This window comes from Nicotiana sylvestris, chromosome 4 (genome assembly GCF_000393655.2).
Source record: "Nicotiana sylvestris chromosome 4, ASM39365v2, whole genome shotgun sequence".
Taxonomy (NCBI): domain Eukaryota; kingdom Viridiplantae; phylum Streptophyta; class Magnoliopsida; order Solanales; family Solanaceae; genus Nicotiana; species Nicotiana sylvestris.
Genome location: NC_091060.1, coordinates 136252793 through 136267999, shown reverse-complemented (window position 1 = coordinate 136267999; position 15207 = coordinate 136252793). Strand labels below are relative to the sequence as shown.

Below are 15207 nucleotides of genomic sequence, written 5' to 3'. Positions count from 1 at the left end.
AAAAGGAACTTTTTCAATAGGTATAGTTGAAATTCATTGAAAATATAAAGATAAGTCAATATACAAAATTTGAGGAAGATTGGAGGTGATTTGGACTGGTTTTGTATCAAAATTCGTAATTAAATCGAGTTCAAAAAAGTCTTCTGCGACACATGGATATGCATGTGATACACAAATGATATACATATCATTTTTTTTTATGTTCAGCTTTTACTTCGAATTTTCAATTCAAATCATCTCAAAACTTCACCAAATAATCCCAAAACTGAGATTCAAGCTCCTTAAGTTGTGTCCAATCTATTCTAATAACACCCACTCAAAACAAAGCAAAAATTTGATATTTTTTTTGCTACAAATAGCTAATTGGTTAATTTGGCTAATATTAATAATATGTTATCAATTGACCAATTTTTATAATGAACTACTTATAAATGGACATAGCTGGTAATTTCCCATGCAAAAATACAAGGTCCGACTAGCCTAATAGCTAACTTTTCTCAATTGGACTGGGCTTGTGGAACGATTTTATAGATTCAGAACAACTCAGTAAGCCATATGTAAACTTTAACTTTTTGCAGATTAAAGAAAAGAATAATTAGTATAGAAATGAGTTAAATGTGGGTTAGCTTGTTGTGAAATTATATATGCATGAAAAGTTTTTTTTTTCATAAAAAGAAGTGGCATATTAGTTTGAGAGACTAAAAAGAAAAAGCTGATATCTAATTGGAAAAGGAGGGAGTAACTTTGCAAGTGAACTTGCTTTTTCATGAACCAAATATGAAAAAATATGAGCGTTCAAATAAAGAAATGATAAATGGATCTTGGGTCTAACTCAACCCCAAAAACTAGCTTGTGAGGTGAGAATTGCCCAAGACCATACAAGGAGACCAAAGACTTCAATCCCGCTGATGTGGGACAACTCAACAAGAAGAAACCTAGAGCGGCTAGATGTGCTTACTATAGAAAGAAATCCAATGATAAAACATGTGTTCACTAAAGTTTAACTCTGGTACCATATGAAAGTTTGAGTATACATCCAACCTAAACCCAGACGTGGAGCTAGTATATAAACCTTATGGTTTCGGCTTATAATATTTTAAAGTTAATTATTGAGTTCTAAATTAATAATTTGTACATATTTATTGAATTTATTGGCAAATATAGAGTTTGAACAAAAGTAACTGGATTCGACCGAACCAGCAACCAACACTGTGGCTCCGCCCCCGCCTAAAGCTTAAGACATGCAATATATAGTTTATGTGTACAACAGAGTGAAAGATAAGTGTATTTCTCTACCATGAACAATGTTGAGGTTTTAGATTCAATTCTTGTCAATATACTTAAGGAAAATTAACTGTTGCTTATATTAAATTCTTCTTACTTAGTCAAGTAGTTTATGAACAATTTTAAATTGATTTTTGTAATGGTTGAGAAGTAGCTAGTACGAGACAATCTTGCATGCTTTTTATGTTTTCTTATTTTCTTTTGAACCATAGAAAGGAGTTGCCCGAACCATGCCATTCTTGTGCTTGTTACATCTTAAGGTCAACTTTGAGTAGATGACTTTCATTTTCCAATTCTATATACTCTTTTATAGACGGAGATTTGGTTTTGTCATCTATTAAAAATGTTATTTTAATTATAAAATTTGAAAAATAAGATAAGAGATCTTTGCAAATTACGGAAGCTCCTTCCCCGTGTAATGGGAGTCTATGCAAATTCATAGCCACGAGATTACATATTTTTATGGTGAAGATTTATTTGCACTCAATATTGCATGAAACAAATAAATATAAGAGATGCACATGTTTTTCGTATAAGTTTTTCTCTTAATTATGATTAGGTGTATATATTTTCGCTAATTTATGATTATATAATGAAACTGTTCAGTCGATAGCTGGTTGTGGGAAAGGATCTTCCTATCTTCCATTATATTAACAACTTTGAGATGAAATTGAAGTTATTTTTGACAAAAATATAGCTATACTGTATCTTATGTCTAGACGTGCCTACAATAAATGTACCGTATGAATTTATTTTGGCCAAATTGAAAAATATTGTGCTATGTGTCCCAAGATATGTCATCCTAACTAGGGGTGTACATAGGTCGGGTTGGTTCGAATTTTTCAATTACCTAACCAAACCAATAGTGTCGAGTTTTTAAATCTATAAACCAAACCCAACTAAACCAACATAGTCGGATTTTTCAATCTCAATTTTTCTTGGATTTTTCGAGTTTTCGGATTTTTCTCCGGTAAAGTCTTCATAGCACAAAATTTGTAACTTGTACTCTAAATATTTCTTTCATCCTAGTAAGATACAACTATATAATATATTTTCCAAGAAAATAACACAATAGTATGAGATAAATCATATTATTATACTAAAATATTCAATAACAAAGATAATTAAATTGCATAAAGCAAATATTGCTAATTAATAAGCCATAATGAAAATTAACGTAGAGCCCGTTAGGATTGGCTTAAAAAAATTGGTATTTCAACAGAAATAGCTATTAAGCCAAAAAAAAAAATAAGTTACGGTTGCCCAGCATCTTGTTTTTGGCTTGTTTTAAGCAGTTTTAAACTTATTTTAAGTATTTTTTTTTACTTTGCCAAACACTAAAAAAAAGTTAAAAAGAGATTAAAAGCTGATTTGACCAGTTTAAAAGCCAATCCAAACGCCCTCATAATATGAAAATACTATATAGGTCATGCTAAAATAAATATAGCTAATAAGTATTATTAATTAAATAATAAGCACTAAAGAAAAAGATAAACTAAGTTATGCATTTTCATATAAACCAATGTGAAACTAAAAATAGATATCCAACACTATCATCATTCCTAGTGTTGAATTGCTTTTAATTTGTTAACATTAGTATTTATTTGAACTTTGTTTGAGTTACTACATTTATGGGCTATAAAATTTATTTACCAGTCAAGAATGACAGTCCAAACTTGAAATAATACGTTAAAAAATAAAACTGCAAAAATGTTTAAGAAATATTTATAAATTACATTATAATAAATATTTATATGTATAAAATAATTTTAAAAATTGGATAAATGTACTATCGAGTTAGTTTGGTTTCGGTTTGACTTTTTTTAGTTAAAACTAAACCAAACCAATTATGACTGGGTTTATTTTTCCAGTACCAACTCAAATCAAACCAAACCACAATTGGATTTTGTTCCTCGATTTGACTCGAATTATCGATTTGGTGCAGTTTACCGGCTTTATTTTTACGCCCCTAATCCTAACTACTAAATGGTCTATATATCACTCTTTCCTAGGTCAAGTCTTAACCTAGGTCAAGTCCTTCTTTTTAATGTACAGAAATTTACTTGGTCAAGTCTAGTAGTCTATCTTCAATTTGTTTTTCTTTTAAAGTATACCTTTAAAACCTTGGAGAAAATGTCTTCTTCTAACAACCACAATGCAGTTGTATTGACCTACAAACCCCACAACGCAAGAAAAGAAATAATATAGTAATTAATAACAATACAAACCCCACAGGCCAAAACCTAAAACTCATCTGCATTTTTGGTTTTCTATACATCTTTTTTAATTAATTTAAAACCCATATGATGAATAAGGAAAGATTTATTAAAAAAAAAAAATTCAACCGATGTCTGCTATTTGCATTGAGGTTTGACTGAATTCGAGTTCGCGCTGAAAAATATAAAGACGATGTTATACCCAGAACTCGAACTCAAAATATTTAATTAAGGATAAATGAAATTAATCTTTTCACCACAACCTTTGTTGGTAATAAGAAAGATTTATGTTAGGAAAAAATGCGTTAATGGAATCATTTGGGGAGTATATATATCTCTCTAATATATATATACCCTTGCTAATAACATGCCAAAATAACGCAAGAAAAAGAAAAAGTGTAGGAAGTTTCGAGAGAGAATCTAATTCTCATGAATCAAGATAATGAAAATGCTGTCCACTATATGAGAGTTGGATCAAATGTCCCATCAGATTTCGGAAAGTCTAACAGTATTCATACTATAATTGCTCAGACAACATAATATTTAGTCGATTTGAATCAAATGATCAATTATTTTTCTGAGGAATAGGGTTAAAGTACGTAATTTAATATTCCCTCTCTTTTTCATTAGCGACTTTAGAGATTTTTTATTTTATTTTCAACTCAATTTAATTCTCGTGACCTTCTTTGCTTTATACTTTTCTATCCTTTAAATATTGTCCTTCTACCAAATCTGTATAATTTATAATTGATACTTCTATACTTAATATTTTTACTTATATTCTATATTAATAACTAGGGCTCTGCACACATCCATCAAGCAGCAATTAGGCTGGCTAGCTAATCCTCAACTAACTCACTAATCACCCCACTGATTAATTCGTGAATAAAATTTAATAATTAACGTAAATGAAGTTGGTGAAGTAAAGATATGATCTGTACGATAATGGAAACTTTGCATGGATTTTACCCTTTCCCAAAGGAATTATACGGAAGAGAAAAATATATGGAGAGAAAATGACAATATTGTTAATTAAACTGAGGACGGAAAAACAAGAAAAAATTATATATACAATAAGGACAAAATAAGGACGAATTCTGCGACTTCAACTTAATATATTATTTTGATCTCAAATAATATATATATATATATATATATATATATATATATATATATATATGCAATAAATTAATAAATACTTATATATATAATACGATTATACTCATTTTGAATTTCACAACTTTAGTTACTGGATTCACTAGCTTACTTGGCAGCTGGCTAGTAGTGGCGAAGCTAGAATTTTAAGGTTATGGGTTCTAATTTCATCATCGAACCCTAGCTCGTTTTAGTTACTGGGTTCGCAATTAAATATTTTTATATATTTAATAATTTTTTCAATACAAATATAATGTTTAAACAAAAGCTACTGGGTTCGACCGAACCGTAGCTACCACACTACCTCCGCCCCTGACACTATGCCGTGCTATAGTGGGAGTAGTAGCTATTTACAGTTATTTGTCTGCTCAATCACACATTGCTCAATCGTTGCTTCCATGTTGTGTAGTGGTGATTTGTGAATTGTGATAAGACACTCAACAAGAATTTCCTACCCATGATGTTGATGATGTTGGGTGACTGGTTGTTATCACCATTATTGCTGCATATTCTACCCCGTTTTATTTCTAAATACACACACAAAATATGTGTATTCACAGAGTATATATCTGCCTCATGTTAGTTTGTTATTATTAAAAAGGCAACCGAGTACATAAAGTATTCTATATTTACACACAATCCAAAGAAGGGCCGCAAACCGAATAATGTAATATAGACAGTCTACCCTAATACAAGCATTAATGGTTGCTTCCCCGACTCAAATCTGTAATCTATAGGTCACACGTCATATTAGTTTGTTATTCTTGAGTATAAATTAATGCCAACAAGAGTACTAAAGAGCGTTGTTACATAATTAAGGGATAATTTCAAAGACATTCACTCTCTTTCGGTTTGGCTTCGTAACACTGACATTTCTAGTAGTTTCCAAAAATAGACATGAAAAAAAGAACAAGAAGAAAAATGGAACCAAGTGATCAGAAACTCCACTAACCCTAATTTTGCATTGTAATTTCTCTCAATAATGATCAAAGGGTTCTAATGAAGCAACCCCATTTATTTGTCTACATAAATTTGTATGTATGGAATTTCAGAACCTCCAAACAATACACCAAAAAAAAAAAAAAAGACCTTAACAATCTACAAAATCTTAAAATTTCATTAGCTTGAGACTTCATCCAATAGCTTATACCTTCTTACCCTATTTTTAAGTACCTTTCTTGTGATTCCCCTTTCCTCTGACTTTGTTCTCCTTATTTTCTCTTCAGTTGTGACCCTTTTTCTGGCAGCCAATGACGGTGATCGCTCCATAGACTTTTGTATTTTAATGGGATTTTTCTTGATAAGTTGCAGCTTCATTAAAGAACCCTTTTTCCCCTTTGGACTTGGTCCCATATCAATATTTTCATTTCTAATAATTAGCTTTTTCTTGAACTTTATTGGACCATCTTGAATGTCACTTGTATTTCTACATGAAGAAGATGAATTTGGAGAGTTCTGTGTTTTATCACCAGAAACCTCCTTTGGACTCAAGCACCAATTGCATATACGATATGACTCAGCTTTTGGATACAAGTTGCTACAATACCTGCAAAAATTTAAAAGGAAGTCTTTTAATTGTTATTATTTTCAAGAAAATCCAAGAAAATAAATTAGAAAGTAGCATAACTAAACTCGGATAGGATCAATTTAAATCCCCCCGTCATATTATGTATACAATTCAACATGTCAACGACAAATTAAGAGCTTAGTCTAAATACGAAACAACAATCAGAAATGTCAGAAAATCCCCCGCTCCTCAGTCCTCAGGGCGCATGCCCTCAGCAACAAGGAAATAAATTAAACAGCACAATTAAGTGGAACTAAAAAATAAAATAAAATAAAAAGATGTAAAGTGGGTACCTATGTTGAGATCTAAATTGGCATATTTTGCATTTGAAGAGCTCAGAAGATAAGCCATAATCTCCACACATGCAACACTCAGTGGCTCCTCTGCTGCTTGTCATCTTTGTGTATCATTTCTCTTATTATGGACACTATACTTCCCTTTCTTGGGTTCCCCAAAGGGGTTTTATATATGTATATATATGTACAAAAATCCCTATATATATATATATATATATATATAGAAATAAAAGATGTAATTTGGGGATGGGGTGGGAGGGTAGGTGTTGGGGTGGGGTGGGGGAATGGGGTCTTGAAGGGTATTGTCTGCCACACAAGAAAAGAAAAAGATCAATCACATAATAGAAGGAGAAAGTTTATCTCTTTTTTTCCACCTTTTTAATACTTTGTTTCTTAGAATTGCGTATGAGTATTGAAATGAATCATTATATCATTTTCAAGGGGCCCGTGAGTGACAAGTACGTAATATATATTGTAATTTGCGACCGATTAGTTGCTGAAAAAGAACCGTGGGGCACGTAGCTACATTATTTATTTGTATGTTTAGAATTTAAAATGTATTTGAGTGGACATTCTTTCATTGTTCACTCGTTCTAATTTTTTTAAATTAAGAAGACTTGACTAGGAAATGATGAGAGAAGGAATAAAAGTCCAAGACTAATAAAGTTGATTTTGACATATATCATACTTTATTAAACAAATTAAAGTTGATAACCAATATTAATGTATGCAAATTGTGTATTAATTTTGGTATGCCGGACACGATTGATGCAGAGACTAGCAATTTGAGGAAAAGGAAATTTTTGTTTGCTTCTTTTCTCCATCCTTTTGGCCTTAAGTGGTGGGAAAAAAGAGTTTTCTTGATCCATTTATAGTTCTAATTATGATTTGTAATTGATTAATATATAAATTACCGATGACACGATTTCATTCGAAAGCTCACATGGTAAAATACTAATTGTCTTCTTAGAAGCTTTCACATTAAAAGTATTTACTATTGCTGATAAACTTTCCAAAAAAGTCTCTAGTATTTTGAATTACCTGATCGTAGTGTAGCATGGTAAATCCCATACTTATATGGCTACAAAATTTCATTAAATAGACCGTACATAATTTCAGCAAAACGTGTTCTTGATTCAACAAGTTACTTTATTTTTTCAACTCTAAATCCAAGAAAATAGATAAAAGGGTTGTGGGGTGACAAAGACGGATTTAGGATTAAAATATGATGAATTTAACTTTTGCAGCTCTAACGCTAAACCCATTGTTCGTTTAGAATTATAAGTTCAGAACTTAAAATAGTTTTGAGATTTTATATACTTTTCACACACACTTATATATCGAAAATGTAGGCTCGTTGAACTCACTAAACCTATATTTTCAGCCTCGGGTAGAGAAGGAAGAGGAAAAAGGATTCTTTTTCTAGCATTTAGCAAGATAGTAAATGGTCCACACGTAGAGAAAACAAAGAGAAACAGACAATAAAATGTCAAAACTCTTACAAACGCTGTCAAGACGCGGCTCCCATCTTAAAACAGCAAAATGTCATTAGTCATTACATACCAAAATTAGACAATTAATCTATCAGATCTGTCAAAACCAGTTTCATTTGATTTATGCAATATATGACATGTCTCTGCAATTCCTAGATGTTTCGAATAAATTTGGTAAAGTTGCGTCAAAAGTTAGATGTGCCTTCCTATGTAAGTTCAAGATTATTAGGTTTGTATTATTCTCTTGCAATTTAACTAATTATACTTGAACTAAACAAGTCCTCCTAATCATAATTAGTGTCTGGTCATCACGTTTGGAAACCATTTTATTCATCAACACTATATAAATTTGGAATCATCTGCTTTAATTGTCAAAAATCACTTTCCTAACCCAAATCAATCAAGCCAATATTAATTCTACTTTTTTCCATTTAAATTCTTTTGTCTTTTATCCTTAATTGGAAGTCCTATTCACAACATAAAATTCTTACGAATTCTCAGATTTATATTTTCTTTACACGAAATTATATTCTTTACTTTTTGTTTCAAGACAAGATATGAAATGAAACCAAATCAATCGATTAGTCCTTGGTCATTCTAGTCAGGGCGGATGCACGCTTACCGAAACGGTGTCACGCAACACCGCTTCGTCAGAAAATTTATAAATATATATATTAATACTGTCGAAAACGGATAACTAGAAACAAATGACATCACTTGACATAAATTGTGTCTTGATGAGTTGGTTATGTGCTTGATTTTATATAAGAGGTCAAAGGTTCAAACCTTAGCTAGCACTTTTTTTTCTTTTGCAAATATTTGAAAGAGCCTTTTTGGTTGAAAATTGTGATGAATTAAAATTAAACTCAGCATCTTTTTTAACTTAAGACTCAACATACCAATAGACTAAGGCTATTTTTTGTCTAAAAGTATGATAACCAAAGTTATAATTCAGTTCTTCTATAAATTTCGACATCACTTACAAAAATTCATGCGTACATTATTTCTAGAAGTTTCCATGTCACCGTCAAACGCACTTGAGTGAATGATCAATTAAAGAACTAGACTCCGCCGAGTGATAAAGTTAATGAGTTCAACTGCAACACGGAAAAAATGTAGAAGGGAATAACGTCTATGGTCGGAGGAGTTTGTTTTACTTTTTCAGTTTCTGAGCTTCAAAAGATCTTTTACTACTATATTTAACATGACAAACCCTCGTATATTCATTCGTCAGTTCAAGGAAGGGCAGGCAAAAGAAATGCACTAAACTTCCTCTCATCCAAAGGAAATAACTCACAAGTAGTCATTCTCTCCTCACTTTGAGAAATACTTTTGCTAGAGAAAGAATTTACAAAAAAAAAAAATGACGTAACACCGAAATCCTAATTCACCAAGGATATGATTTTCTGCCGCAGTACACATATTAGCAGTCATTCTCGCCCACATTAAAAGGTGAAGCCAACGGCACTCTACTATTGCTAATCTAAGCCTCGAACTATCAATCAAATACAATGAGGATAGACCATGTTTAACTTGAATGTATTACTATGTAAGATAAAAGACCGAGATATATATTTACAAAGACCTCGCAGGAAGAGAGGACAGCTGAGAAGAATTAAAATATAATACAGAGAAACATGTCACCGGGAAAGACTGCACAGAGATATGAATTACAATTGGATCAAACTTCAGCTGGTTTGGGACCCAAAATTTTCAATCGACTTGGTTAACTATATATTCCACTCTCTTCCTTCCCATGCCAGCATGTCCACCGGATAAACTTCATATCCACCATCTGTAGTAAAACACATACGTTAATACAACACGAGCAAGACTGCTGCACCTACAGCATTCCAGAAACTAAAGAAACCCGGTCAAACGCAAGCAAGCTTCAACAATGACAAAATGGTTAATTACATCCTTAATAGGCTAAATAACTCAAGCCCAGGTACAACATTTTGCTCGCTTCTGTCACACTCCTTGACATTCTCTCATCGGTGTACTGTAGTGTATTAAGCCCAACTTCAAACCCCTACCTCAGAAGTAAAATTCGCTAAGCCACCTACTAGGTCATCTATGAATGACACAGGATGATGAAACTTGCACTTCTGTTAATTTTATTGATGAACTAGAGCCCCACGAATAGAAAAAATGTGTTACATAGTGAGCACAATACTACGGGCATATATGCAAAAAGAACTTATTAGTCCAACAACAAAGAAACAATAACCTATGTCCCCTTTTTCACCCAAAAAGACCAAACACAAAAAAAAATATTGGATTACCATTCTTGATCAAATATTCATTTTGCCTTAATGAGCATCTTTACATTGCTGCATTTTTGGCACAATGAGCTAATTTAAAGATAAATGGCACCATAAACCATATGCATCTTCGTACTATTGCAATTAGAACATGAATGAACCCGTATTAGGTGCAATGTGACCATTTTTGCTAAATCACTTATGGGCTAGACAAGGGAAGTCATCTGACTGAGGATACATTAACCATGCATCATTATCGTCACTCTAGCCTTTATCTTTGGAAATCTTATCAGATACATCTACCATGCATCATTGTTGTTACTCTAGCATTATCCACGAGAATCTTATCAGATAAAATTCCTAGGATGTACAGGAACTATGACTTATTAAATATTGGGGTGCATTTTCTCAAACAAGAAGTTGCCAGAAAGCTACCATTGCTAGAGTTTGTAGGAACTCAAGAGAAGGTGATGCAAAAGCACATACATCAATATTCCAGTCCAAGTGGAACTTCCAGGCATATCACACAATTGGTGTTGCGGAAGCCAAATGTATATAGTGTGAATGAGTCACAACTACTATACCAAAAATTATGACAGCCACCAAATAATAAATAAGACAATAAAGCAACAATAAAAGGAACACCAGAATTTATGAGGTTCGCCAATTTTGCCTACTTCCTCGGACACAACCAATATTTTATTTCACTCCAAAAATACAAGTGAAATAATACTAAAGAGAGAAGATATAAATGCCTTAAGAAGATAAGAAGGTAAATGAGAGGTGTATCTAAATCCTAAATAATAGGCCTTCTTTTATAGGGAGAAATTCTCCCCAAATTAAGTCTCCCACCGATGTGGAAATTTGACATAATTCAACAAATCTCCACCTTGGCAAAATTCCACATCTTCAATTTTCTCTCGGTAACAAATTTTGGTTGTGTCTTCATCTTCAATCTTCAGTGTTCAACAATGTTGATCAAATCCAAACAATGTTGAAACTTGACCGCAGTCACCACCTTTGTCAGCATATCAGCAGGATTCTCTGTAGTATGAATTTTCTTCACCGTGACTCCACCTTCTTCTATGATTTCTCGTACGAAATGATACCGAACATCAATGTGCTTCGTCCTTGCATGATAAACTTGGTTCTTCGCTAATTGAATAGCACTTTGACTATCACAAAAAATTGTGATACCTTTTTGTTCAACACCAAGCTCCTTTAGCAATCCTTGAAGCCAAATTGCCTCTTTCACAGCCTCTGTAATAGCCATGTACTCTGCCTCTGTTGTAGACAAAGCAACTGTTGACTGCAAAGTAGACTTCCAACTAACTGGTGCCTTTGCAAAAGTAAACACATAACCAGTAGTTGATCTTCGTTTGTCCAGATCACCCGCAAAATCTGAGTCACAATATCCAACTACAGACTGATTGTCTTCCTGCTCAAAAACTAACCCGACATCTACAGTATTATGAATATACCGTAGAATCCACTTCACAGCTTGCCAATGCTCCTTCCCTGGATTGTGCATATATCTGCTAATAACTCCAACAGCTTGTGAAATGTCAGGCCTTGTGCAAACCATTGCATACATCAAGCTACCAACAACATTTGCGTATGGTACCTTTGACATATACTCTCGTTCAGCTTCATCCATTGGCGACATAGTAGTACTTAGCTTAAAATGGGAAGCAAGTGGAGTACTAACTGGCTTAGTCTTGTCATCTATGCCAAAACGTTGAAGTACTCTCTTCAAATATTCCTTTTGAGATAAACAGAGTTTCTTTGAACGTCTATCTCTAATTATCTCCATGCCAAGAATTTTCTTTGCCTCACCCAAATCCTTCATCTCGAACTCCTTCTTCAGTTGAATCTTCAACTTATCAATTTCTTCCAAATTCTTGGAAGCTATCAACATATCATCAACATATAGGAGAAGATATACAAAGGAACCATCTTTAAGCTTGTGCAAATACACACAATGATCGTATTTGCTTCTCTTGTACCCTTGCCGCAACATAAACTCGTCAAATCGCTTGTACCATTGTCTAGAAGATTGTTTCAATCCGTACAATGATTTTTCAAGTTTGCACACCATATTTTCTTTTCCAGCAACTTTGAATCCTTCTGGCTGAGTCATGTAGATTTCCTCCTCCAAGTTTCCATGTAAAAACGCAGTTTTTACATCCATCTGAACTAGTTCCAAATCCAATTGTGCTACCAAAGCCAACATAATTCTAATGGAGGAATGTTTTACAACTGGAGAAAACACTTCATTGTAATCAATTCCCTCCTTTTGAGCATATCCTTTGGCCACCAATCTTGCTTTGTAGCGAACATCTACTTGGTTAGGAAATCCTTCCTTCTTTGCAAATACCCATTTGCACCCAATTGCTTTCTTTCCCTTCGGGAGATTGGCCAATCTCCATGTATGATTCTGATGAAGGGACTGTATTTCATCATTCATGGCAATCCTCCACTTATCTTCTTCTGAACTTTGGACAGCGTCTTTATAAGTAGTAGGAACATCATCAGCTACAATTGAGGTTGCACAAGCAACCGTCTCTATGAGACGAACAGGTTTCGTTATTGTTCTTTTTGGCCTGCTGGTTGCTATTGATTCAAGTTGTTGTTGAGATTCCTGAGTTGGAATCTCCTCTACTGGCTCTCCTTCCAGAGGGTAATCTTCATTTGTTTCCTCCTCTGCTTCTTGTGTAGGAAAAATAAATTTTCCCTCAAACTCCACCTGCTTAGAAGCACCTTCATTTTGTTTGGTATCTTCTGTTACCTTATTTACCATAGCAAATTCATCAAAGGTAACATCTCTGCTGAATATTACTTTCTTTGTCATAGGACACCATAAGCGATATCCTTTGACTCCAGAAGTAATTCCCATAAAAATAGCCTTCTTTGCCCTTGGATCCAATTTTGACTCCGTCACATGATAATATGCAGTTGAGCCAAACACGTGCAAAGAGTTATAATCTACAGCAGGTTTTCCGTACCATTTTTCAAATGGTGTTTTGCCATCAATAGCAGCAGATGGTAGACGATTAATGAGGTGGCATGCATATGTAATTGCCTCAGCCCAAAATTCTTTGCCCAAGCCAGCATTGGACAACATACACCGTACCTTCTCCAGCAAGGTCCGGTTCATACGTTCTGCCACTCCATTCTGTTGTGGTGTATGTCTAACAGTGAAGTGTCGGACGATGCCATCATTTTCACAGACCTTATTGAAATGATCATTTTTGTATTCACCTCCATTGTCTGTGCGAATACACTTGATCCTCCTGCCTGTTTGATTCTCCACCATCGTCTTCCATTTGAGAAAAATTCCCAGCACTTCATCTTTGTTTTTCATTGTATACACCCACACTCTTCGAGAAAAATCATCAACAAAGGTTACAAAATAGTGCTTCCCACCCAATGAAGGTGTTTTGGAAGGACCCCAAACATCAGAGTGTACATAATCCAAAATGCCTTTAGTATTATGGATCGCTGTACCAAATTTAACCCTTGTCTGTTTCCCTTTGACACAATGCTCACAAAACTCCAAGTTGCAAGCCTTTACTCCTTTTAACAATCCTTGATCTGATAGAGTTTTCAAGGATTTTCCTCCAGCATGTCCCAAGCGCATGTGCCATAGCTTGGTTGCTTCTGCCTCTTTGTCGTCACTGGATGTTACTGTCGCTGTCCCAATAACTGTACTGCCACGATAGCGGTACATATTATTATTCTTCCGATTAGCCTTCATTACCACTAGTGCACCGGAGCATACTCTCATCACTCCATTTTCTGCAATGATTTTGAACCCTTTTGATTCTAGGGCTCCCACAGAGATGAGATTCTTCTTCAAATCCGGTACATATCGAACATCTATCAATGTTCTGATCATTCCATCATGGTTCCTTAATCGTATTGAACCAATGCCATATGAGGTAAGAGGGCTGTTATCCGCTGTGTGGATGACTCCATATTCTCCTTCTTGAAATTCCATGAACCAGTCCCTGTTGGGACACATATGATAGCTACAAGCCGAGTCCATCAACCATATGTCTGATGATGTTGATGACTCTGTTGTAACTAATGAGAAGTCTGAATCATCACAATCAGCTACATTTGAATCCATAATGGCCTTTCCATTGTTATGTTTGGCCTTATTCTTCAACTTCGGACAGTCTTTCTTCCAGTGCCCTTTTTCTCGACAAAAGGCACATTCATCTTTGCTGGGTCTGGATCTTGACTTGGATCTTCCCTTCTTTGTCCTCGTTTGATTTTGAGGACGACCCCTCACAAACAGTGCTTCTCCTTCTCCGCCCTTCTGTTTTTCTCGCTTTCTTTGTTCATAGCTGTACAAAGCTGAACAAACTTCTCTGAGAGAAATTTCGTCATTTCCATGGAGTAGAGTAGTTTCAAGGTGCTCGTACTCATCAGGAAGTGACGCCAACAACATTAAGGCCAAGTCACCATCATCATAAGTTGTATCCATATTTTGCAAATCTGTGACCAACTTATTGAAACTGGTGATATGTTCATTCATCGTGGTACCAGGAACATAGGTGAAGTGAAACAGTCTCTTCTTCATGTACAATTTATTTTGACTGTTTTTCTTCAAAAATTTATCCTCCAGTGCTTTCCATAATTTACTTGCAGAAGTTTCCTTTGTGTATGGATATTTCTGCTCTCTAGCAAGGTAGGATCGAATGGTACCGCAAGCAACACGGTTGATAATTCTCCAATCTTCTTCTCCAATAACATCTGGTTTCTTTTCTTCAATGGCCAGATCTAGCCCTTGTTGAAAAAGGACATCTAGAACCTCGCCTTGCCACATCCCAAAATGTCCGGACCCGTCAAATATTTCGACCGCAAATTTCGCATTTGACACAATTCTTGTCATAAGCGAAGATGCCAATGATGACGTATTGTTGA

The 15207-nt window shown here is 34.2% G+C and overlaps 1 long non-coding RNA gene across 1 annotated transcript; it reads right to left on the bottom strand.

Annotated features, from left to right (window-relative positions):
- Positions 1-5587: 5587 nt before the first annotated feature.
- LOC104238558 (uncharacterized) lies at positions 5588-6700 on the bottom strand. Its single transcript, XR_011406622.1, has 2 exons — positions 6516-6700; positions 5588-6201 (listed from the first exon to the last, which is right to left on the bottom strand). It is a non-coding gene; the product is annotated as an uncharacterized lncRNA (long non-coding RNA).
- Between the last annotated feature and the right edge of the window lie 8507 nt (positions 6701-15207).